General features: G+C 49.9%; 1 protein-coding gene across 2 annotated transcripts in view; it reads right to left on the bottom strand.

The window, feature by feature from the left end:
* ATP23 (ATP23 metallopeptidase and ATP synthase assembly factor homolog) overlaps window positions 1-26,670 on the bottom strand; it is a 92,766-nt gene that overhangs the window by 58,553 nt on the left and 7,543 nt on the right. Inside the window, exons 3-4 of one of the 2 annotated variants that reach the window (XM_067697174.1) lie at window positions 20,902-20,947; window positions 6,774-6,856 (exon numbers count right to left, since the gene is read on the bottom strand). The gene's annotated coding sequence lies outside the window, so the exon portion shown is untranslated. The remainder of the gene's footprint in view (window positions 1-6,773; window positions 6,857-20,901; window positions 20,948-26,670) is intronic. The other variant, XM_067697175.1, reaches the window with a different exon arrangement.

The following is a 26,670-nucleotide window of genomic DNA, read 5'->3' as shown; positions in this document are numbered from 1 at the left end:
GAGTAGAAAATGCATCTGTGCCCTGGGCCTGGGTCCGCAGCTGAAGCTCAGAATTAGGCTTTCACTACAGTGTTTTCAGGCCTGTTTTCCCTCTTTCTCCTTTCCCTGAAAGGGCCTCTGGTCCTTCCCAAGCTGCCTGAGTAGAATGGAACACACAGCTCCCCCAGAGCAGAGGGGCCCATCAAAGGGAAAGCTGGCCTGGCCCCAGGACAGGCTTGCCTGTGATTCTGCAGCGACATTCCTCCCTCCCAACCTGCAGGGAACTTCTGGGACTTCTAAACGGCACACCCTCGGGCCAGCCCAGGCCCCTCAGCACCCTGCACCCCAGTTTACAAGCTTTTAGTGGCAACTAACACATTTGGCAAACCTCCTCAAGTGTGAGCCAAGCCGGGCCCTTTTCCCCAGGACCCAGCTAACGAAGGGATGCTGGGCTGGGACCAAAATGGGATCCAGCTAGTCAAGCCCTGAGCCTTGGTTCTCTGGGCCAAGGCTGGAGAGGACCAGAGGGAAATGTCCTCGGTCGGCCCCACCTCCACCATGCAGGCTGGTCCTGAGATCTCTGGATGCATCAGTAATTCCAGGCAGGGCTCCATCCCCAGCCCACACTTAGCCCAGGACCTGGTGAGGGAATCTCCAACGTTCCCGGTGACACGAAGCTCGCCTTCCATGCCAGATTCCTCTGGGATCTCTGGGTGGGAGCAGCCAGACCCTCTCATTGGGCTCCTGCTATGTCTGGAAGTTCCCAAAAACATCTGTCTCCATCAGAGACAGTCACGGCCCCAGATCTGTGCTTTCAGACGATTTTAAAGAGAAGGGTGTTTTGAAAGCTCAAGACATGTTCTGGGCTTGGGTTTGGCTCCAGCCCCATCTCCATCTCTCAGAAAAACAGTTCTCTTCCCCGTGAATCTGGACATCCTGGAGGCAGTGAGCTTAGCTGACGGGACCACAGAGAGCCTCTGCTTCCTAATGAACCAGGCTGTGCCCTGTCTAGATTTTGCCAGAAGGTCTCCAAGAAGAGAAATCCACAGCCACTCATTCCTTCAGGCTATCTAACTGGAATGCCTGCCCCTAATATTCAAGAAACGACTTGAGCCCCATCCCAACTATGGGGACCCCATCACTGTGTCGCCCCCCTCAGCCTCACAGTCCCTCTGGCCTCTTGCCTCCATCACGGACCGTGTGCGCAGGACCCTCAGAAGGTTAATGCTTCCTCTGGCGACCTCTGGCTCTATTTCCTGCTTGTCCGCCTCTCCCCTCCTTCTGCATCTCACCTCCTGTAGCTGCCGTGCTCCCCCAGCACCCCTCTATCACCCGTGCAATGCTCCCTTCCCACTTCCCCACCAGCCACCCCTCCAACTCCCACCAGGCTAATGGTCACAGTAGTAGACATTTACTTAAAGTTTGGGGAAATGGAGGGGAATCACAGTAAGCACGTTCAAATCTACTAGTAGACATTACTCTCCAGATCCACCATCTCCCAGCCTTGAAAAATTTCTCACTATTTCCTAAGTCCCAACTTATACTATCTTCTCCAACCTCTCTCTTCTCCTCTAGACCCTTCTATCCAAACTCCAAGTTCCTGTGGATTTCTCTCACACAACAATTTGTCTTGCCTTCAGCATGCCCAGAGGGGCACACTGTTCTCACCAGACAAAGCGGCTTCTCCATCAGGGTTCATAATCCTCAAAAAAGAGGCATCTATCTCCAGGGGGGATGCACCCCTCCCCTGGAATGATAAAGCGCGCCATTTTTTTCTATGTAACACTTTCTCCTCCACTCCCCACCACCGCCCCCTTACATCTGGTACCCCTCCCAGTTGAGAAATTCACCCCAAATCACTTTTGTTCTCTCTCTCTTTCTTCTCTCTCTTTTTTTTTTTTTTTACCCCTTTATGGGCATGGAGCACTGCTAATCAGTATCCCAGTTGTAGTTAAAAATGATGATCCAATAAAAAATAAGTCAACGTAAGACAGACACAAAAGGACAAATACTGTATGATTCCACTTACACGAGGTCCCTAGAGTACTCAAATTCCTAGAGACAGAAAGTAGAATAGTGGCTGCCAGGGTCTGGGGAGAGGGGAGAATGGGGAGTTATTGTTCAGTGGGTATGAGTTTCAGTCTGGGAAGATGGAAAAGTTTTTGAAGACCGATGGTGGTGATGGTTGCCCAACAGTGTAAATATACTTAATGTCACTGCACTGTAAACTTAAGAGTGGTAAAAGTAGGAAATTTTATATGATGCCTACTTTACCACAGTAAAAACGTAGTGTCAGCAACATTCACTCTGACCCTAAGAGAGACTTGCAGTTAATTCAACAAATGGGGGCTCTTCCCTCTGCCACCTTGGATCTCAGCAGCTCTGTGAACACCTGTCACAGAGTTCCAGGCTAAGGAGGGCACCCTCACCTGCTCTCAGTCATCTCTCTGCTGACCCCACCTACATGGCTGTAGGCTTCTGCTCCCTTTTCAAATTGATGGAAAGCAGAAGGACCACAGAGGAGACATCACTGGAAAAGGAGTATTCAGACCTTGGCTCTAAACCTAGTCAGTAACTAGCTGTGTGCTCTTGGGCAAATTATCTAGTCTCTGTATCTCAGTATCCTTATAAAGGAAATGGAGAAGGGAACAGGCCGCCCCGCATGAGATAATGGATGTGAACACAGTTTGAGGAGTGCATGCAAGTTGGTTTCATCATCTCTAATTTCACTTTGTCAAACTAGAAACATCTCAAACATTAGAAGGAAGTTGCTGCCTGAAAATAGGGAGGTAGACAGTAAATCACTCCATAAATACGACCTAAAGATAATAACTTTGATCTTCCACCAACACCCTAAACCATCACCCTCATCAGAGGTGGAATGAAGCCGAGTCCTTCCCAGTCTGATCTCCGCCATGAAGGCCCATTTTGTCAAGACACATCTTCTCCACGATTCGCTCTTAATGCAGAGCTGGGATCCAGCTTTGCCCACAGACTGCCCATCGCATCACCTCCACCAGGCGTGCAGTGGGGTTCCAAGCAGGGGCAGAGTTGGGGGAGGGGTACGCGAAAGGCCAGGGAGAGTTGAACCCCTCGAGCACATATTCAAAAACGGCATCTTCTAACGATCTTCAAGGTACTCTAATTCGTTGACATGACTGTCAAAATTTGACTGGTGAAAAGGTGCCAGCACAAGTAGGGCGGCTGCAGGACCACAAACCCCACAAAGAAGGTGGCCCAAAGGTGGCTTCAGTTAGCTGAGTTGGCTGCCCCTCAGTCTGACCACCAGCTGGCTTTGCTGCTGTCGGAAGCCCGCCAGCCCCGGCTCTACACGGGACGCAGGAGGCAGCACTTCTCTCCAACAAGAGTCCCTCTGTCCCTCAGGCCCAAGGAGGACGTTCAGGTCACCCACAGCCCAGGTGAGTCCACACCTGGCCCTTCCCTTTCCTCCTGCTGCCACTCCTACCTCACCAGGACCCCTTCTGGTCCTTCTCCCAGCCTTCCCTTCCCTTCCCTCTGAGGAGGGGCTTGTCAAGGCCCCTCCCCCCTGCATGGAACACCCCAGAGGCAGGGGTTCCCAGGCCTCCACGTCTAGGGCCCTGGCCGCTCCTCAGGACAGCCTCACACACCTCACAGGGACCCGGCTCAGCCCAGATGGAAGTCATCCGGTTAAGGCTCCACACTGATTTCACCAATAATTACGTTATGCTCGTCCACACCCATTCCCACAGCACGTCCTCCGGAGCCACCTTCCCACTCCCTCAGGCGGTGCCAAGATGTGAAAATGGAAGCAGTCCCGAAGGAACCCTGGTGGACGAGCTGGGGACACAACCAGAGCCCGAGGCTTGGACTGCGTGCAACTCCAAGCTCCGACCTGGTCGGGGCCCAGCCTCCTGCCCCGCGCTGCCCCTCAGCTGCAGAATCTGTAACATCAAGGAGCCAATTCTTCCCTTGAGGCACAGGGAGGGGTCTGCAGATGTGTCCCAAGAAGCCAGCTCCCTCTAGGGTGGCCTGTTTCCCTTCTCAACTCTGGGCCTTCCGGGCGCCCGGGCGGCCTGTCGTTGCTGCGGCCCCAGGGCCCCCACCCCACAGCCAGCCACAGGCCTCTGTGGGTCACCACGCCTCAGGTCCAAGGACCCCAGGGACAGGGGGTTGTCGTGAGGGCTCTGAGACTAACACTGTGAGTTCCAGAATGTCTTTCTGTCCCGTTCTGTGGGCTTTCAACTTTTCTAAGTACGCAGCAGAGCAGACCAAGGGGACGTTGATCCCACAGGCACCTGGTGGAATAAACTGTCAGTGCAAATGGGGCCTTCTCGCCACTCTTCCTTTCAAAGGTGGCCTGTTTAAGAGCAATTTGCTCTCACACTAACCTGACCACAGTTTCCTGGGAGCTGGGGGGAGCCAGGGTAGGAGGGTAGGGATGGGGGCGCGGAGCCTGGAAGGGGGAGGGGACTCAAGCACCAGACGCACACCCCCCATCCTTCCTGACACAGAGCCAGAGTGGTTCCTCACAAGAAAGCGTCAAGTGTCAATAAGCAGACACTAGCACAGCCTGAAATGTCTGGGCCGCCACCTCCTCCATCGGCCACCCTCTCAGCTCCTCAGTGGAGGCTGGGGGACGGGAAGGAGTATAGCGCCCGGCGTGGGGGGGGTCCTAGGCCCAGATCCCACCCCCTCCCCAGCCTTCTCACAGGGTGCTCTGAGGAAGTGCAGCTCTGGCTCCTCCAGCCTCTGCCCTCACAAAGGCACCCTCTGTCACAGCCTCCGGGGAACAGCCTTCCCACTCCCCCCCGCACCACCGGCACACACAGGCACTTCCTACAGCGGCGGATTCCGAGCCCGAGCTCCCACCACCACCACCACCACCACGACCACGACGACGTGCTGGAACAAAGGCTGCGCGTGACTCCATGTGCCCGAGTGCCTGTCAGGGCTCAGGGCACGTAATTATAGGGGGCCCAGCAGCTCTCGGGGCCACACCTGGCCGTACAGTAAACAGCACTTCTTCCTGTCGAGCTGGGGGGAGCTGAGAGACAGGGAGGCGACAAACCACAATTTGAATCATTTGGAGAGAAGCTATAAATATAATAATGAGTCATTTGTAAAATATAATTTCATCCAAAAGCCTGGAAAAAATGGGAAAGAAGTTCTTATGCTATTTCAGGCTAAATCGTTCAAGGGTGTTCTGCCAGAACGTGGGGAGGAGACCCAGCTGCCCACCGAGAGCTGGGCTGGGCGGCCCTCCAGGCCCGAGCCCTCCCGACACGGCGCTGCCTCACGCCCCCTTCCCCAGGTCCCCTTCATACCCTGGGATCAGAATGTCACGACGCAGATTTCTCTCTTGGACGGCTGATAAGCATCACGGGCCGAGCAGCCCCGCATCCAGGCTGTTCAGCTGAGAACAGTTTAGGGCAGGCATGCAGTTTGTTTTGGGCAAGAGCTTCCCCAGCTTTGGGGGCCCCCAGCCTTTTATGCACAGGGTGGCTTTTCCAGGGTGGCCCCAAGGCCTCCTTCAGAGCCCCGGGAAGCCTTGATTCCAGCCCTGGGCCTCAGCTGCCCAGGGGGGAAAGGAGGCGCGTGGACGGGCCCCTGGGGGAGTGTGCCGAAGTCCCCACTGCTGTTGGGGTGGCTGTGAAGAGCACGAGCTCTGCAACCAGACCTCTCCTAGGTTCAGTTACAGGGGGGCCACTTACTCTCTGCGTGATCTCAAGTAAGCAACTTACGCTCTCTGAGCTCAGTTACTTCATCTATTAGATGGGCTTAATAACAGTACCTTCCTCAAAGGGTTGTTGAGAAGATGAAATGAATTAATATGTACAACAGTTAGAATAGGGCCTGGCAAAGTGAGCACTCAGTAATGTTGGCTAATAAGAGTCTGGTTGTTACTTGTCACTGGGCGCTTGGTGCAGCAAGGGACCACAGGACAGAGGCACCACAGAGTACAAGATCAGCCCTGAGTGATGGTGGATAAAACGGGGTCAGGGCCCCGGGCTTGTCCTTCAGCCCTTTCGTCATCTCAACTTGCCCATCGACCGGAGCAAACTCCTTAATCTCTGTGGCCGGAGCAGCCCCTTTATCCCTCCTCACAAGCAGCTTTGTCTCTGGACTGAACTGCAGGCAGCACGAGGGGAGGAGGGGAGTGTTCCACCTAACGTCTAGAGGCTGAAGTCAGTTGGTACTTGGAAGCATCTGAGTGCACGCTGAGCTCTCTCTCCTTGTTCTCTTCCCTCTTCTCCTTCCCTCTCCTTCAGGGCAGTTCTCTCCTCTCTCCTGGTCTTCTACCCCCAGGCAGAGCTGAGAAGGTGGGAGGAGGCTGAAGTGCTCAAAGCCTCTGTCTCCCTCAGGCTGCTGGGTGCTTGTCCCCTGTTGCTAAGGGTGGCCTTGAAAGCCCTCAACGAGATTTCTTCCCCCAGGTGGTCCCTACACCCAGGGAGGCCAGAAGAAGTCAACAGAAATAGTCTCCACGTCAATATTCTGCATTTTCCTTTGTCAGAAGCCAGAGCACCCCAGCCAGCCCTAGCCCGGGGGCAAGGTCAGAGGACGCGACGCATATGCAGCAGGAGTCTTTTCTCCTGTAAATGCCAACTCCGCCCCTCTCCCTAAGAGGCCATGCCTTTGCCAGTGCTGTCCCCACCCACTGAAGGGATCTTCCTCCTCTCTTTGGCCTGGATAACTTTTTTTTTCCTCCAGTAATTCCTTAATGTATCTGTCAGTGTTCGCATTTCCCTAAATGTCTTATCTTTTTTTTTTGTCCCTTTTTCGTTAGTTTGAATTAGGAATCTAAAGGTCCATACCTTGGGATTGTTGACGTGGCTCTTACGTGGCTCTTAAGTCTCTTGTAGTCTGTAGCTCCCCATCCGTGTAAATGTCAATCTCTCTGTTGATGAAAACAATCTGATTGTTTATCCTACAGAATTGCCCAAGCCTAGATTTTTTTTTTTTTTTTTTTTTTTTTTTGCGGTACGCGGGCCTCTCACTGTTGTGGCTTCTCCGCTCCGGACGCGCAGGCTCAGCTGCCACGGCTCACGGGCCCAGCTGCTCCACGGCATGTGGGATCTTCCCGGACCGGGGCACGAACCTGCGTCCCCTGCATCGGCAGGCGGACTCTCAACCACTGCGCCACCAGGGAAGCCCCTAGATTTTTTTTTTTTAATTAAAACACAGTGGCGTCATTTAACATGTTTCTCTTCCCCTTAGATATCTTGTAAATTGGTAGTTAGATCTCGAGGCTAGATTCAGGTTTAGTATTATCTTTTTGTTTTTGTTTTTGTTTTTTGATAGCACATAGGTGGTGAAGTGTGCCTCTAACAACGTGTATAATACCTGGTTGTCTCTCTTTGTCATACTATCAGCCATTGTTCTTCATTGCCTAGATCCATTAATTCAGTAGGGGTTTCAAAACTGTGATGTTCTTGGGATTTCCCTGGTGGTCCTGTGGTTAAGAAACCGCCTTCTAATGCAGGGGATGCGGGTTCAATCCCTGGTTGGGGAACTAAGATCCCACATGCCATGGGGCAACTAAGTCCTTGAGCTACAACTAGAGAGCCCAAGTGCCGCAACTACAGAGCCCACCCGCTCTGGAGCCCGCCCACCGCAACTAAGACCTGATGCAGCCAAAAATAAATAATTTTAAAATTGTGATATTCTAGTTATATCATTCCCTCTTCATTTATTAGTTGGGACATCTCATTTCTACTGCTCTTAACTGGATCTACATCCAAACTTCTATATATTGCGTTGACCAAAAAGTTCATTCAGGTTTTTCCATACCATCTTACAGAAAAACCCAAATGAACTTTTTGGCCAATCCAACAGTATAAGTTTCCTTCTGCTTGAAGGACTTATGTCAACATTTCTCATAGTGCAGGTCTGCTGATGATGAATTTTTTCACATTTTGTCTAAAAAAGTTTTCATTTCACCATAATTTCTGAAAGGTATTTTTTGTTGGGTATAGAATTCAAGGGTGACAGTTTCTTCTTTCAGTACTTTAACTATGTTGCTCCATTGACTTCTGGTTTCATTGTTTTTAAAAAGAAGTCTGGGGCTTCCCTGGTGGTGCAGTGGTTAAGAATCTGCCTGCCAATGCAGGGGACACAGGTTTGAGCCCTGGTCCGGGAAGATCGCACATGCCGTGGAGCAACTAAGCCCGTGCGCCACAACTACTGACCCTGCGCTCTAGAGCCTGCGTGCCACAACTACTGAAGCCCATGCGCCTAGAGCCCGTGTTCCGCAACAAGAGAAGCCACCGCAATGAGAAGCCCGCGCACTGCAACGAAGAGTAGCCCCTGCTCACTGCAACTAGAGAAAGCCCGCATGCAGCAAAGAAGACCCAATGCAGCCAAAAATAAATAAATTTATTTTTTAAAAAAAGTCTGCTGAAATTGTTTATCTTTGTTCCTTTGTCATAAAATGTCTCTCCCTCCCCCCACACTGCCCACTCTTAAGATGTTCTATTTAGCACTGATTTTAAGCAATTTCATTATGATGTCCCTTGTTGAAATTCAGTTTCTTGTGCTAGGGTTTCATTGAACTTTTTGGAAATGTGGGTTTATAGTTTTCATCACATTTGGAATATATTTGGCCATTATTTCTTCAAATATATTTTCTGCCCTCCCCCTTTTCCTGGAACTCCAATTACACATATATTAGACTCCCAGAAGTTTTCTCACAGATCCACTGATACCCTGTTCGTTTTTTCTTTCCTCAGTCTATTTTCTCTGTGTTTCATTTTGAATAGTCTCTATAATTATATCTTCAAGGTCACTAGTGTTTTCTTCCTCAGTGTCTAATCTGATGTTAATCCCATCAGGGTATTTTTTATTTCACATTATAATTTTCATTTCTAGAAGATTGACTTGGATCTTTCTTATATCTTCCATGCCTTTACGTAACATGCTTAATATTTCTTTTACTTTCTTGAGCATATAGTAACTGTTTTAATGTCTGTCTGCTAATATCTTTGTTCTAACATCTGTGTCAATTCTGGGTCTGCTTTCATTGATAGATTGATTTTCCTTGTTATGGGTCATATTTTCCTAATTATTTGCATGTCTGGTGATTTTGAACTGAATGGCAGACACTGTGAATTTTACCTTGCTAGGTGCTGGATATTTTTGTATTCCTATAAATATTCTTGAGCTTTGTTCTGGGATACAGTTAAGTTACTTGGAAATAGTTTAATCCTTTTCAGGCTTGCTTTTCAGTTTTGTGAGTTGGGACCAGAATATCCATTAGTCTAGAGCTAATTTTTCCCCACTACTGAGGTGATCCCCTTCTGAGCACTCTATCTGATGCCTCGTGATGTATGAGGTTTGCCATTCTGGCTATAGTGGGAACAAAAACTATTATTTGTCTTGTGTGACCTCCAGGGATTGTTTCCTCTGCTGCCTTTATTTGGTTGCTTCTCTAGACTCAGGTAGTTTCCTCGTACACATGCTCTGACCAGTGCTCAGCTGAAAACTTGAAGGAACCCTCTGCAGATTTCTGGATATCTCTGTCTCTGTCTGTCTCTCTTCTCTATCCTCCTTCCTCTCTCCACATCTTACTCTCTGGTACTCTGCCCTGAAAAGTCTAGCTGCCTTGGCCTCCCTGGACTCCCTGGTCCATCTCCCCAGCTCAGAAAGACTATTGGACTCCACCTGTGTTCCTCTTCTTTGTGCTGCATCCTGGAAACTCTCCCAAGGAACTAGGCTGAAGCACTCACAGGGCTCATTTCATTTTTTCTCCCTCTCTCAAGGATCACTGGGCTGTCTGATGTCCATAACGATTGCTTCATATATTTTGTACAACCTTTTCATGGCCTCAGGTGGGAGGGTAAATCCCATTCCTGTTAGTCCATCTTGGCCAGAAGCTGAAGTTGACCTGGGTTGCTTATACTTAAGTTTATACATTCAGCCGGGAGTCTGCTCCCAGAAGATTTCGCTACACCCCACCATCATATCCATCTCTCCAGATTGTATGCCCTTCCTTAGTGAGCTCAGAATACCCTGCCTGTGACTATGATCATTGTTCATGAGTCTCTCTGCAGGGCCCTATGTCACTTCTTAGTCTGTGAGCTCATTTGGGGTGGGGTTGTGTCTACATAGCTTTGTATCCTCCCTGGTGTCTGGCATACAGTAGGTGCTGAATTAAATATGTAGGAGAATGAATAAAGAGAAATCTATGATCACTTGGCCATGACCAATCAGAACCATACGGCCATACTCATGACTGGTATATGCTTCAGACTTGCCATAAACAGTGGGCACTAACTCTGACAGCTGTCCTCTGAGCACTTCCCTCTTCCTGAGCTGAGCTGGCAGTGTCCAGGGCACTCCCAAGAATGTGGCTTTAAATATCCTGACCTTGACAATTCCAAGGCCTTCGATGGAAGGCGTGTGGAGTTGAGACACATGAGTCACCTAAGGTACTAGAAAAGTGTAGCTGCTTCACTCAGGCTCTCAGAACACTCCCTGTCTGAGGTGCAGTAGAAGGAAGAAAATAGACATGGCGAAACCTAGTAAACACTCTCCTCACTCCCACAGATGTATCCGGAACTCTCTGCCTGTACAAGGGGCACTGACAGAGGATCCCAGACATAGTCACTGCCAGCTCAGTGTCTGGATAAGGCCACCCCAATAGGTGCAAAGCAGGAACAAGCAGAATCGAGGAGTCGAGGAGGGGGGACTCCGGGCAGATCCGTCTCTGGAATCACAGTCTGCACACTTCCCAAATCAACCTTGGATACCCCTGCTTTTCAGGTCTAGTGGGCAAGGCCCTGCCAAGCTCCCATTCTGTGCCCTACACAGTGCTAGATGCTACAAGGACAAAAGAAGTCCTGCTGTCCTTAAGGAATTTAATAAGTTCCCTAAATGCAATGCTTCCCAAAGTGCGGGTTCCCAGTCACCTGCATGTGAACCGTCAGGGAAGTTTATTAATAATGCAGATGCCAGAGCTCACTCCCAGACAGAAGGAATCATATTCTTTAGGAATGAAGCCCAAGAATTGATACTTTCTTTTCTTTCTTGGCCGAACCTCACGGCTTGTGAGAACTTAGTTCCCTGACCAGAGATACCGGGTCCCCTGCAATGGAATCATGGAGTTCTAACCACTGGACCACCAGGGAATTCCCAAGAATTGATATTTTTAATAAGCTTCTTATATACATAAAAATGTAAGAAATACTGCTTTAATGTTTTATCCCTATGAAGGTTGATTCACTGGGTCTGGAAACCTAAGAAATTTGTTAGGAGTTGAACAGTCTCTGGCCATTGGCATCTGGGCTTAGAGTTTCTTTGGCACTATAACTCCCTTGATAGGCTTCCAGTCTGTTTGCTTCTGGTGGATTCTGTGAGCTAGTCTATAAAACCAGAAACCTTGGGCTTCCACGACAGTGAGAGGCCACGACAGTGAGAGGCCCGCGTACCGCAAAAAAAAAACAAAAAAACCCCCCACAAATCTTGTTGAGACTAGTCTTTGGGTCTGGAGTCTGGTGTGGGTATATCTTTCTCTAAGTAACAGGCCTTAGTGCTTTCCCAGACACTCAGCCTTACATTTAATCTTGAGCTATACCTTAGGACAGCTGGAGAGGCATCCCGAGTCTGGTCCTGGCCTGTAGGCTATATCCCACTTACATATCTAATGGAATTGATGGTTCCCTTTGTCTTGGAGGTAATGAAAACCAGGAGGTACTTAGGAAAGAGCTAGGGATCAGACTTCATGTGTGTCCCAGTCTTTTTTTTAATTTAATATTTATTTATTTATTTATTTTGGCTGCGCCGGGTCTTAGTTGCAGCATGCGGGATCTTTTTTTTTAATTGCTGCATGCGGACTCTTAAGTTGCGGCATGCGGGATCTAGTTCCCCAACCAGGGATTGAACCCGGGTTTCCTGCATTGGGAGCGTGAAGTCTTACCCACTGGACCACCAGGGAAGTCCCTGTCCTTCCAGTTTCCAGAATCTTAGCCACTTTTTTTTTTTTTTTTTTTTTTGCGGTACGCGGGCCTCTCACTGCTGTGGCCTCTCCCGTTGCGGAGCACAGGCTCCGGATGCGCAGGCTCAGCGGCCATGGCTCACGGGCCCAGCCGCTCCGCGGCATGTGGGATCTTCCTGGACCGGGGCACAAATCCGTGTCCCCTGCATCGGCAGGCAGACTCTCAACCACTGCGCCACCAGGGAAGCCCCCTTAGCCACTTTTGACCATAGGCAGAAAGAGCTTCTCTTAGCAAAGCTCTATTTTCTTCCTTTTCTGTTTTTGGGTAGGCTAGTTTGAACATAAGTTTACCTTTTTATAGTACCTTACTAAGAGCAACAAGAAGGAACTAACCCTATCCAATGCTCTAAATTTCTCTACTAAGTAATGTGCTGCTATAACCACAGTAGGCACATGAGCTACATCCCAAGATACAATAGGAAACTATATAACTAGCTGTATCAGACTGCCAGTTTCTCAACCCAAGATATAGGGGTTATTACTACCCTTCATCTTACCTCCTTGGGTTGAATCATTTTAGGGTTGAATCATCTAAGGGGGGAGCTGCCTCTTGAAACCCCTGGCTCATGGTACTAATTTCTGTGCTAGTTAGGACTTTTTAGGTTGAAATAAACAAAAATCCAACTCAATCGGCTTAAACAATAAAGAAAATTTATTGGATCACATTACTCTAAAGTCCAGAGGAAGAGCTGGCTCTGAGCAAGGCTTGATGCAAGAGTGCATACAGTGTCAGCAAGGACTCTGCTCCCTGTCTCCCCCTCAGCTTTTCATGGTGGCTTCATCACCATGTTTCATGCAGCTTCAGGCCTTCCATCAGCTCCAGGTTCATCCGGTCATAAAGTGGCCACAGCAATTCCCAACTCATATCCTCACACTAGTATCTGCTTTACAAGTCCTGGGACTCATATTCTCTCATTCACTCGAAATGGGTCAAGTAACCACCCCTGAGCCAGCCCTTGTGGCCAGTGTGCTGAGTGGCTAAGGGATAATTGGAGATAAGAGTCCATCCCACCCAAATCCCAGTGCTGGCAATGGGCGAAATCTTCCAAGGGGAACCATGCACTGTGGCAGTAGGGAGGGAATGGCTGCTGGGTAGGCAACCAACAAGGAGTTTATAGCCAAATGTAGAGGGGAGCAGACACCTAAATGGTGTTACCAAAATGAGGTTAGGACTGTAACATTAACCAGGGGGATAAAAGAAGGTGCACCTAAGTCTGCCTTGAGAAATTTAGAAAGGCTTCTCAAATGTTGGTGAGGATGTGGAGAAAAGGGAACCCTCCTACACGGTTGGTGGGAGTGTAAGTTGGTGTAGCCACTATGGAAAACAGTATGGAGGTTCCCTAAAAATAGAACTATCATATGACTCAGCAGTTCCACTCCTGGGCACATATCTGGACAAAAATGAAAACACTAATTCGAAAAGATACATGCATCCCAATGTTCACAGCGGCACTATTTACAATAGCCAAGACATGGAAGCAACCCAAATGCCCATCAACAGGCGACTGGATTAAGAAGATGCGGAATGGTTATATAAATGGAGTATTACTCAGCCATAAAAAGAACCAAATATTGCCATTTGCAGCAACAGGGATGGACCTAGAGAATATTATGCTTAGTGAAATGTCAGACAGAGAAAGACAAAACTGTAGGATATCACTTGTATGTGGAATCTAAAAAATAATACAAATGAATGTATATGCAAAACAAAAATAGACTCACAGGCATAGAAACAAACTTACGGTTACAAAGCAGAGAGGGAAGAGGGAGTATAAATTAGGAGTATGGGATTAACAGATATAAACTATTATATATAAAATAGATTAGCAACAAGGATAGACTGTATAGCACAAGGAATTATACCCATTATCTTGTAATAACCAATAATGGAGTATAATCTGCAGAAATACTGAATCCCTATGGTGCACACCTGAAACTAACACAATATTGAAAATCAGCTATGGACTTCCCTGGGGTCCCAGTGGTTAAGAATCCGCCTGCCAATGCAGGGGACATGGGTTCGAGCCCTGGTCTGGGAAGATCCCACATGCCGCGGAGCAACTAAGCTCGTGTGCCACAACTACTGAGCCTGCGCTCTAGAGCCCGTGAGCCACAACTACTGAAGCCCATGTGCCACAACTACTGAAGCCTGTGAGCCTAGAGCCCGTGCTCTACAACAAGAGAAGCCACTGCAATGAGAAGCCCGCATACCGCAACGAAGAGTAGCCCCTGCTCACCGCAACTAGAGAAAGCCTGCGTGCAGCAACGAAGACCCAATGCAGCCAAACAAATAAATAAATAATTTTTTTAAAAAAGAAAATCAGCTATACTTGAGTAAAAAGATTAAAACTAAAAGAAACCTACAAGACCATGTTGCCTTTATTTGCCACCAATGACCTCTCTCTTTGACAGGCTTCATGGACATAGTACTTCCCTGGTTTTCCTCCTACATTCCGGGCTGTTACTTTCAGTTTCCTTTGTTAAATTAAGTTAATGGTGTTGAAGCTGGCTATGGGCTCATAGGAGGGCGTGGTAGTATTTTATACTTCTCTGTGTTCTACACTTCCCAAGATACTTTTGAAGAATAATTTTTTTTTGTTTTCTTTTTTTTTTTTGGCCGAACCGCGAGGTTGGCGGAGATCTTAGTTCCCCAACCAGGTATCCGGCAGTGAAAGCCCCGAGTCCTAACCACTGGACCAACCAAGGAATTCCCTGGGAGAATAACTTAAATGAAGTTTCTCTTCTCATCTCCTCCCTTCTCCACCTCCCCAAGTTGCTCTCCAATGTGTGCAAAAGCGCATGTAACCATCACCTGCAGACCTTGTTAAAACTTTGCTCACCCGGCCCTGCTATTTTCCTGACCTTATCTCTCACCACACTGCCTTGTGCTGACGTCATTCCAGCCATTCCGGCCTTCCTATCCGTCCTCAGATACACTGGTAAGTTCACTCTGACCTTTGCACTTTCACAACCACAAACAACAGGATCCCTGCTCAAATGCCACCTCCTCAGTCAGTCGGAAATAGTGCGCACACACACGCACACGCTCTATCACACGGGCCTGTACTATTGTCTGCGTAGCACTTACCATTAGCTAAAATTATCTGGTTTATTTGGATTTTGTCTACTGCTCCATATTGTCTAGCCCTCCTAGAAGGTGAGTTCCTGTCTACTGCTTTATCCCAACTCCTGGCAGGTTCAAACTGCTGGATAAAGGAAATTCCCTGACGGTCCAGTGGTTAGGACTCGGTGCGCTCACTGCCAGGGGCCCAGGTTCGATCCCTGGTCGGGGAACTAAGATCCCACAAGCTGCCCGGCGTGGCCAAAGGACAAAAAAGAACAAAACTGCTCAATAAATATTTGTTGGTTGGCTGGATAGATATATGCCTGCGGAACTCAGGACAGGGAGCTGGGGGTGTAGATTTGGGAGCTGGCGTCACAACAGTAACAGCTGAAACGATTTCATGAATCAGTTTGCCCAGTGAGAGTAGGTAGAAGAAGTGGGGAAGACCAGAATAGAATCTAGGAGATGTCTACAGAGTGGAAAAAGGGAAAGGAGCCTGGGAAGGAAACCAAGAGGTGGCCAGAGAGGCTGCAGAGAAGCAACGGAGGAAGACTTGGCCTAGAAACCAGGGCAGAAGAGAGCTCAGGAGCAGGAAGTGGGGGACAAACACAGCAAAGAAGCAACTGAATAGCAAGATGCCCACTGGATTCTGGTCACCAGGAGGTTACCAGTGAACATCCAGTTCCAGGAAAAGGAGGAATGACCAGCAACCAATGAACATCGTTGGGTAAATGCCCCAGCCTCCCGCCTATGGAGGGACAATTCGGATGTCCCTCAGAGGGTCCCCAGCAGGACTAAGCCCCAGTGCAACAAGCTCAAAAGTACACCCTTTATTGGCTTGTCTTCCTTTCCTGTTTCATTCTCCCAACTCTACCCTCTCTTCTCCCTCTCCTCTGCTCCCTGGGATCCCCTCTCACGGAAACCTCTCATGGAAACGTTAGCATTTGAGTCCTTTCTCAGATTCTGCTTTCAGTGAAATCCAAACTCCAAACAGACCAGTTGTGTTTCTCATCTCTTTCTGTTTTTCAAGGAGAGAACAAGACTTCCCCTTACATCTCATTGTCCAGAACTGGACCATGTAATTGCCCGTGTGTAAACGACTCATAAGCACAAGGGTAAGGGGATGATTATGATTGGCTTAGACCAGGCACGAGCCATTCCCTGGGGCTGCGCACAGCATCCACTGAGAACATCAAGCTCCATCCCAGCTCCATCTCCAAACCATCACGACTCCCGTGACGAATGAGTGTGGGGGCCCCTCGCAAGGATGGCACATCTTAACCCCTGCACGACCCGCCCCACCAGCTGCACCAACCACAGCTCTGCACTGCTGGATGTTCGGTGCACACCTCCGCTCTGCAGGTCACCATGCTAAGCGCTGGGGGCCAGAATACAAGCAGCGCAAAATAGAATTCCTGACCTGAAGGGCTGTATCATCTAGACACGGTACACACACAGGACTAGGGCGCAAACAGAAGGAGAACAGCACAGTTGATTCTACATCACAGAGAGAAGAATTATCAGTCAGAATAGACTCGGTTATGCTGAAGAGACAAGCACCCCCTCCGATTTATTTCTCCCACACTTATTTAGCCCTCATGCTGGACAGGAGGTTCTGCCCCATAGCATCACGCGCACGCCAGAACCCAGGCTGACAGAGCAGCAGATATCTGGATATTGCTGAGCCAGAGGGAAAGAGAGCTTGGGAGGATTTTGAATTAGCAATTGAATTCTTGGCTCAGAAGTGAAATGTGTGACTTCCACTTACAACCCATTGGCTAAAACTGGTCACATGGCCCCATCCAACCTCAGAGAGCCAAGGAAGTGAGAGCCCGCCATATGCCAGAAGACAGAGAGACAGATATTCAGTGAACGGTGCTAAGACTTCCAGAAAGCATGAAGGAAGAATGACGCTCGAACCACGCTTTGAAAAATAATTTAGTCTTTAATAGATGGAGTTAGGGGAGAGGTGGGAGGACCTGCCAAACAGAGAGCTGCACAGGAGAAGACACGGAGGTCTGAAAGTGCCTGGCCAGTGTGACCAAAGCCTGGCTTCATGAGGGGTGAAGATCAGGCTGGGATTGGGACTGGGCAGAAAGGCTGAGTTTAGACTGTGAAGGGCTTTGTGTATCATACTAAGGGTTTTATACTCCTATAGGTTATTGACAGTAGGGAGTTACCGAAAGATTTTTAAGCAGGTAAGTAACAAGATCTGATCTGTGTGCTGGGAGGATAACTTCGGCAGCAAAATGGGAAGGAGATTGGAAGGGAGAGAGACCAAAGGCTGGGAGACTATAGGAGGAGGCTGTCCTAATAGTCCAGGAGAGCAATAAGGTGGACTTGAAGCAAGGGAAGAGCTGGAAGGATCCACAGGAAGAGACAGATGGAAGAGACACTTCCCATCTAGAAAGGATCACTGCCTTTTTTACACAAGAGCATAGAAAATAGTTGACCAACCCCCCATAGACCATCACCCAGCTTTTTTTTTTTTTTTTTTTTTTTGGTCGCTCTGCATGGCATGTGGGATCTTAGTTCCCCAACCAGGGATCAAACCCGCACCCCCTGCATTGGAAGCCCAAAGTCTTAACCACTGGGCCGCCAGGGAAGTCCCATCACCCGGCTTTAACTGTCATCGACACGTGGTGGATTGCCAATTCTGCCTCATCTGCGCCCCAGCACCCACTTCAGTCCACTCAATTATTTTAAAGCAAATCCCAACTACCATATTATTTCATCTGTAATTTCTTCCGTATATACCCTAAAAGATAAAGACTCTTTTTAAGAGTAACTACAATACCATTATCACACCTAAAAAATCAGCGACAATTACTTCACATTATTGAATATCCAGCCAATAGCAAAACCTCCCTGATGGTCTTTTTCTTCTCCCGGTCGGTTTGTCTGAATCAGGATCCAAATAAGGTCCACACATTCCATTTGTTTCTCCCTCTTTCTCTCTCTCATCATTTACCAGTTGAGGATTCTGGGTCATTTTTCCTATAGAATTTCTGAAATTCTGGATCTAAAATTTCTCCCCTTTGAACAGAAGCAGAGGGAAGAGAAGGGAAGAGGGAAGGGGGCCATTATTTATACAACACCTACTATACGGCAGGCAGTGGGTGGGCTCTTCAGGAAGATAATCTCATTTAATCCCCACCTCAACCCTCGGAGGTGAGTACTCATTATCACTGCTTTGACAGATGAAGAAACTGGAGCTCAGAGATGTTAAGCAACCCGCCCAGCTCACAAAGCCAGAAAATGAAGGAGCCAGGTTGGAACCTGGTTCTATCTGACTCCAGAGCCCCTTCTCTTTCCACTGCCCCAGGGTGGGAAAGGGACTTGACCCACAAGTGGCAGGCGGGAAGGAAACCTAGCTATCCTGACTCCTGAGGTAACTTTCGTATTAGTAATAGATACTGTGACTTCGGATGTGCCAGGTACCTTAACACATCACAAGGACCTAAATGATAGACGCATTATTATCCCCACTTTACAGGTGGGGAAACTGAGGTCCAGAAGGGTCACTGCAGTTGGTGAGCAGAGCCAGGGTTCACCCCCAGGTTGGTCTGACGGCAGAGCCCGCGATTCGCACCACTGCCCTCTGCAGCTCTGCCTGTGAACGGTTCCAGCCTTCCTGGTGGCCTGGCAGGATGGAGCTGCGTGCCGAGGCAGGGGTCAGCAGGCCGCCTTTCCTGTCCGGAGTCTGGAGAGTGAGGTCTCACTATTGGCCCAGAGGGGATCTACTCCCTTCTGCCACATGCCCCAACCAGAGACGGCATAGGCTCAGCTCACACAGCAGGGAGGCAGTGAGGGAGGGCTGGCTGCGCGGCCCCATCGATCTCTGTGGCATGGACTCCCTCCTAGAGCTTTCTCACGAGGCCCTGCTCCGTGGTTTGGCAGAGCAAGGATCCAGGTGGAGCCCACTCAAAGGGGAGATGGAGGCCACACCGGGGAAGCCCTGCGAGCCCTCTTCCTCCCCAGAGCTGTCACGGACAATTGAGAGAAAAACCGGGACGTTCTCCCCCACCAGGGTATTTTGTATGCTTTACACTTGCTGCTGCGTTTCCTTCATCTAAAAGCTCTAAAATTTCAAATAAAAAGGTACAATGAAAGCATCAGCAGGATAAATAGCCACAGAGATCTGAGCTGAAACCCTGCAAGCTTTATTCACATCTTTAGAAAAACTCTGAAGGCTCCTAGTAGCAGCTGCAGTACAAAGCCTCACACTTTAATTCTAAGGCTGCCAGAAATAGGTCTGTCAGGCCTGAAATATCACTGCATTTCATTACTCTTAAATGTGCATTACCATCTCTGCCTCATTACCAGCTGGGGGGTATTCTCCAGACCAACTCCAGAGAGAACCGGGAATCTGGGACTTGTGGGGAAGGGGAAGATTGTGCTGGAGCTAGAACATGGGGACGGGAGGGGAGACCCAGAGGCTTAAAGCCTCACAAGGACACAGATGAGACGGAGACCCACGGAAGTGGTGGATGCTGTTATTAACATGTCCCCATCAGGCAGGCACTTGGGAGAGTCTGATGTCACCAACCTGGGCGGTGAAGCCGGGAGGAGACAGGGAAGAGGCAGGCTGCCGGGGTGCCAGTGAGGACTGGCTGCTGAGCAAAGAATGGGGCCTGAAGTGGTGCGTAAAGGGCACCGAGGCCTTCATGCCCGGCGGCAGGTAGGAGCTAGTCAAAGGCAGATTAGGCCATCAAGGCCTGGGGAATCTGAAATCACAGGCACAAAGCAGCCAATGAAAATTCCTGGAGGGAGATGGCTGCTGGAGATTTGGAAGTTGGGAGCCCGGAGAAATCTGCATGTTTATAATAACACTGACACTCAGGGCGGCTCTGAATAATTCAGCAGGCACTGTGATCTCGTTACAGTGCGTGTCCCTGGGGTACAAAGGGAGAGGGGCTGGATCGGCCCAGGCCGGCCGCTGATGCCTGGCTCTCTGAAAGGGCATGACAGATGGGCCAGCGCTGGCCACCACCCAGTCACGCTTCGCACGATGATTGGTTTTCAAAGGAGGACAGGGTTTGTGAATGGAGCCAGCTTGTTGCTTGCTGCCTTCGAAAGGATGCTGCTGGGTCGCGTGGCCAGCCTGGGCCCCCTTGTGAATGGGGCATCACCGGTGGGTGGTGAACAAGCCAGAGGTGACTCCCCATCCCCTCTCCCTGTCCCTGATGAGGCTGAGGCAGAAGGAAGGGGGAGAAGTACCCTAACCCTTCTCTCTGCTGACAAGTCTCATCCTCCATTGTTCTTTCTCTGTGCTAGCCCTATATCAGTTGGAATCAAGTTCAGTTGCATATGCAAAAAAAAAAAAAAAAAAGTTAAGATGGAAGTTTCTTTTTCTCCCATGTAAAGAAGTCCAAACATAATCAGAGACCTAGGCCCCTTGCATCTACTAGTCTGGCATCCTTAGTCCTTACATGCCACTCCTGGCCTAACATGGTTGCTCACACTCCAACATCATATCCACATTCCAGCCATCAGAAGCGCAGGGCATATGCCAGCCCCCCCCCCTTTTTTTTTTTTTGCAATTCCCCAGAAGCTGCCACATAAAAGCTTACACTTAATAGACCACAACTTAATTAGATGGTTACACCTAGCTGCAAGAGAGGCTGGGGGCTTCCCTGATTGTGCAGTGGTTAAGAATCCACCTGCCAATGCAGGGGACACAGGTTTGAGCCCTGGTCCAGGAAGATCCCACATGCTGCGGAGCAACTAAGCCTGTGCACCACAACTACAGAGCCTATGAGCCACAACTACTGAGCCCGCATGCCAACTATTGAAGCCCACACACCCTAGAGCCTGTTCTCCACAACAAGAGAAGCCACCGCAATGAGAAACCCGCGCACTGCAACGAAAAGTAGTCCCCACTCACCGCAGCTAGAGAAAGCCCGCGTGCAGCAATGAAGACCCAACGCAGCCTAAAATAAATAAATAAAATTAATTAATTAAAAAAAAAAAAGATTAGGGCTGTTTTACCTATGGGCTTCTGTATCCAACACTTCTCATTTAAAAAGAAAAAAAAGAGAGGCTGGGAAATGTGTTGTTTGTTTTCTCTGGCCATGTGTTTCCTGGCAGAGAATTCTCCATGGTTCTATTCCATTTCTGCATATCTTGCAAGTGAACCACTGACTGTCCTCCATGTTAGATTATCATTTCCAGGATACAGTGAACATCCATAGAAGGTATATAGTGCCTTCCTCTAGAGTGAAGGGCAAGCATACTTCCCATTATAAAAGATTTGGGTTCCCCAAGTTCGGGGTTCCTCTCCTGAAATGCAACTGACTGTGTGTCCGGACATCATCACTTGGCCATCCTTGTGAAGCCCTATGGGAACTGAGGTTGATACTCTTCTACTGCTATTGCTGTAATAAACTGCCCTTCATCTCGGACCAGGAGTCTCAGCTCCCCAGCAGCTATCACAGGGGCTCATTTGCTAGCTTGTAAATAGAATAAAATCTCAGACCTTCACAATTCTCAACAGTGTTCAGCTGAGAATCAGGGTTTCTGTGGGGCGGTTACTAGAAACCTGCCACAGGTCCCTTCCAGCTGCATAAACTGTCCACATAGGTGTTTTCAGGTACCTCTGCTGCTCCCACAAGCAAACAGAAGCATCAGCCTTCAGATTAAACTCCAGCCACTTCCGGAACTCCAGCAGGTGCTGACACATCCAAAGCTGGGGGGTGGGGTTAAAACAGTTGCTCACTTCCTCGCCTCTGCGCATTCTCTCAGGGCCCCATGGACCTCCTTGTCCCCAGGTGGTCCATTCTCAGATTTCAGGAGGATGTTGAATCCTGCTCTGGCTCTGTGTCTGGAATGACATGGTGACCTTCCCTCAGTTCCCTGAACCAAACTGCCCTCCTTCTCCATCCCTCACGCCATTTCTTTCAGTGCCCCTCCTCTCCACTTCCCCACCCTCCCACCAACGTCTCCCAGGTCAGGGCCCCCTGAGCCACCTGAGGGAGCTACAACCCTCAGTTGGCCTGTTCTGCAGCTGCCTCCCATCCCTAAGACAGTTCTCCTCCGGGCAGTGAAGCTGGCGGTCCAGCGAGCCCATCTGTGCAACACCCCATCCTCGGCCCCCACTCAAGACGCTTATCTGGGGCTTCCCTGGTGGCGCAGTGGTTAAGAATCCTCCTACCGATGCAGGGAAATGGGTTCGAGCCCTGCTCCGGGAAGATCCCACGTGCCACGGAGCAACTAAACTAAGCCAGTGCGCCACAACTACTGAGCCTGCGCTCTAGAGCCCGTGCTCCGCAGCCAGAGAAAGCACCGCAATGAGAAGCCCGCGGACTGCAACGAAAAGTAGTCCCCACTCACCGCAGCTAGAGAAAGCCCACGGGCAGCAACGAAGACCCACGCAGCCAAATATAAATAAATAAATAACATAAAACATAAAAGAGGGCTTCCCTGGTGGCGTAGTGGTTGAGAGTCCGCCTGCCGATGCAGGGGACATGGGTTCGTGCCCCGTTCGGAGGGATCCCACATGCCGCGGAGCGGCTGGGCCCGTGAGCCATGGCCTCTGCGCCTGCGCGTCCGGAGCCTGTGCTCCGCAACGGGAGTGGCCACAACAGTGAGAGGCCTGCGTATCACCAAAAAAAAAAAAAAATAAAAAATAAAAGAAAAAACGATGCTCATCTGTCTGATGAGCAGCCCCCTGAGCCTCCCTTCCCGTCCTCCTGCAAGCCAGGGCTCTGAAGTCACCCTTAACCCCTCTCACCTCTCACCACGGCCCCTGCCATCCAGTCACTAAGTCCTGCCTCCTAAGCTTCTCTGGCGTCTGTTCCCTCTGCCCCAAACCCACGGCCCTGGTTCACACCCCATTGCTTCTTGTCTGGTTTCTCGTAGCAGCCACCTACCAGGTGCCCCTGAACTCCAGTCCAGGCTCCACAGAGTGCCCAAGTGACCATTCCAAGAAGTAAACTGACTCCTAGCCCTCACCCCCTGCTGAACAAGGTTCAAACGTCTTACCATGGCACCTAAGCCCTGGCTGTTCCACCTGTCCCACTGGTCTCTCTAACCACCCTCTCCTAAACCACCTGAGGGTAAGCCACGCTGGGCTACCCTGCAGTTCCCCGAAAATGCCCTGCTCTCAAACACCCCTGCGCTTTCACACCTGCTCTCAATCCTTCTGGGAATGCCCTTCTTCACTCCTCTCCCTGCCCACTTTTTGGGCACCTACCACTTCCTATCCATCTTTCAAGACCCATCTCAAGCATGACCTCATTTGAGAAGCTGTCCCTATGGTCCTGCACAACCCCAGCAGCTGGGCTCTGCCCCCTTTCCTGCCACACAACTGTTCACACACATTATCTCCATTAGGGCATGTCCCCATTTACGCAATTATTTGTTCACATTGTCTCCTCCTCCAGATGGTAAGATCCTGGAGAGCAGACACCGGAATTGTTCATCTTTGTGACCCAGCCATGCTCCAAAAATCCTGGCTGACCAAATAAATGGATTGTCTCACTTCATTCATCTCTAACCCCAAGGCTCACTGGATGGTGAGCTGTGACCAAGTAACACAGCTCAAGAGAGAGGTCGCCCTGAGGGTTTCAGGCTGGAAGACGACTCCAGAATGGAGAAAGAGGAACAGTGAAGCTGGGGAGGGGTGTATGGGGGGTTGCCCCCTCATGAAGACCAAGGAATGGCAGCCAGATAGTGAGGGGCATAGAGAAGAGTCAGGTCCCAAAGGAAATGCAGACCTGGAGCAGCATGGCTATTCCCTGGCAGGTATGTGCATGGTGGAGGGAAGGGGGCAGGGAGGGGAGACCCAGTGGGGTCTGGATTTGAACCAGATGCTACCAGATCCAGCAGGCAGGCCCAGAAGGAATCCCTTAGCAGCACTCTCAGGAAATCCAGGGCTCAAGGTATTTCCTTGGCCCCCAGGACAGGGAGCTCAGTCCAGTGACAAGGGACACTCTCTCCTACCTCACTGCCAAGTAAAGAGACCCTACACAATGAGACCTGGCTCACATATTAAAAAGCTTCACACCCTAGGGACTTCCCTGGTGGTCCAGTGGTTAAGACCTTGCCTTCCAATGCAGGGGGTGTGGGTTCGATCCCTGGCCGGGAGCTAAGACCCCAAGTGCCTCGGGGCCAAAGAACCAAAACATAAAACGGGGGCAATGTTGTGGTACTTTCAACAGGGACTTTAAACATGGTCCACATTAAAAATTTTTTTAACTCTTTAAAAAAAAAAAAAAAAAAAAAGCTTCACACCCTAAATGCAATGTGACATCCTTGATTGGATTTGGATTTTGGAACAGAAAAAGGACATAAGTGGAAAACATGAAATCCGCAAGAAGTCAATAGTTTGGTTAATAGTATTGCGCCAATGTTAATTTCTTCATTTTGACAAATGTACCACAGTTAGGGAAGTTGTTAACTTTAGGGGAAGCTAGGTAAAATGAAAAGTATTTGGGAACACTCTACACTATCTTGCAACTTTTCTGTAAGTCTAAACTTATTCCAAATATATTAAAATAAAACAAAACCCCCAAAACCTTTAAAACATAAGTTCAAGATTTAAGAGGCAAAAAAAAAAGAGAAAGCAAAAGTTCAAAGGGAAGGTAAAGATGCAGAAAGTGGGATATATGTTTAATTCTTAGTTAGAAATCTGAAGACCTTTTCTGTATGCATTTATCCACTCAACAAATATTTATTGAGCATCTACTATGTGCCAAGCATTGTTTTCAGAGTTGGGGTTACAGCAGTGAACAAAACAGAGCCAACCCCTGCCAACCTGGGGCTTACATTTTAGTGAGTCTAGACTCACTAGTCTACACTCTAGAGCTTAATCTGTTTGTCTAACCCCACTCCACCCTACAGGCTCCAACACTCAGCCCCCAAGACTGAAAAGCTGGGCCAGTTCCTCTCGGGGTCACATCAGGGTCCAGGAAGGGCTTGCTTTGACCAGCGAGAGTCAGGAGGCCTGAGGTGGCCCCGGATTGTGCGCCGAATTGGGCTGCTTCTTGGCTTCTGACTAGAGATGGAACTACATGCCTGGCCTTTCTCATTTGTAACATGAGTAAAGCAGTAAGAAACCAACTTCCTCCCAGAGATATGCTGAAGTTCAGTGGGCATAATGTGTATTCAAAGGATAAAAGTGCTTGCATTAATACGATTGTTGTAAATATTTAGATTCAGACTAAGAAGTGGGTTAGGACCTCTCTTCTGTAGTTACTACAAACCCTCCTCCTTCCGTCGTCAAAGAACCTTCGCAACTGGAGTGAAAAATCGAGGCAAACATTGCGCGCTCAGCCAGGGTCAGGCCCACGCAGCCGCTTGGTCCTTAGGCAGTCCTGTTGCAGCGGGCAGGAAGCGCGGAGCGTCCCCGGCCTGCGCCCGCCTCGGCTCCCAGGGGAAGGGCCGGCGGCTGTGGCGCCGCGCCCTGGACGGGGATCCGCGCCGAGAGCGCCGCGACAGGTACCGGAGAGCGGACCGCACCCCTTAGGAGGCCCACACTGGCGACCCGCGCCGTGCCCTGCGAAGGGCCCAGCGCAAGCGGCCCGGGGCGCCTGGCCCCGGCCCAGCCGCCTTCGGAGGGAAAGTTGTTGCTCAACCCTGAGGAATGCGTAGCCGCAGCGGCGGCGGGCGGAAGCGGCGGGAGATCCCAGCGACGGCCGGCGGGGGACCGCGCTGGGGCGGCGCGCTGCAAACTTGGCCCCATGAAAACCCCGGGTGCGGCGCGCAAAGCTGGGCCGCCCCAGGCCCCAGCCGGCCCACGGCCTGGAGGTGACAACCACGCGGCCCGGTGGTGCAGCACGGGAGTAGGATGGCCGGGCCGTTTGGGAAGGGCGGTGGCAGAGGCAGGCCCGAGGACAGAGGCAAGAACCTCCCACTGAGAACTCTAGGAAGGCAGAGGTTTTTGTCTTTTATGATCTCGATTAGTCCCCCCCGCCTGCAGAGTGCCATGAACAGAGCAGGCGCTCAATAAACAGTTTTGAAAGTGTGATCTAATCCCTCCTGGCCTCAGTTTCCTTCTCGGTGCAACAAACGGTTTGATCTCTGAGGCCCCTAGCAACTCTGAAATTCTAGGATGCTGAGATTAAATCCCATGTGTACTGCTGTGGTTTTGCTTTTAGTTTTTCAGGGACATTTTTAGTGCTACCCTTTATGATGTGCCAGGAGTGAATTTGACACCAGATGGCTTTTTTTTTTTTTTTAAATAAGAAAGAAGACAAAGGGAGGGAAAAAAATATTTTCCAACTGGCAGTGCTGCCAGCATTTTGGAAGAGAATCCAGGGAGGCAAAGAGGAGCTGTTTCAGCCTGATTCTTCCTCCTCCCGCACACTCTGCCACCCTGGCCTCCACCAGAAATGGGGTAGATCAGATTGGAGCTTTTTATAGATGAGGCGAAGGGAACATCATCACAGGAAGCTCCACCCCGAGTGAGGGCTTGCTTTGTCCTCTCCTGCTCTCACAGGGGACTGGCCCCTGAGCCACAGGGGCACGGATTCCAGCTACAGGCAGGGATCCAGCTACAAGCTGACCCTGGCATTAATTAGAAGAACAGAGAGACACCTGGCAAATCAAAAGCTAGCGTTCCCCGCCTGGGGAACATTAAGGAAGAATAACCCAAATGGCAGTGTCTCTTCCGGAATTCCTCTCTTGGATCCCAGCTCCTTCTCCTCACACAGGG

The sequence above is a fragment of the Pseudorca crassidens genome, chromosome 11 (assembly GCF_039906515.1).
Source record: "Pseudorca crassidens isolate mPseCra1 chromosome 11, mPseCra1.hap1, whole genome shotgun sequence".
Taxonomy (NCBI): Eukaryota; Metazoa; Chordata; class Mammalia; order Artiodactyla; family Delphinidae; genus Pseudorca; species Pseudorca crassidens.
Note: the sequence above shows the minus strand (reverse complement) of the source record. Positions and strands in the feature narration are given on the sequence as shown.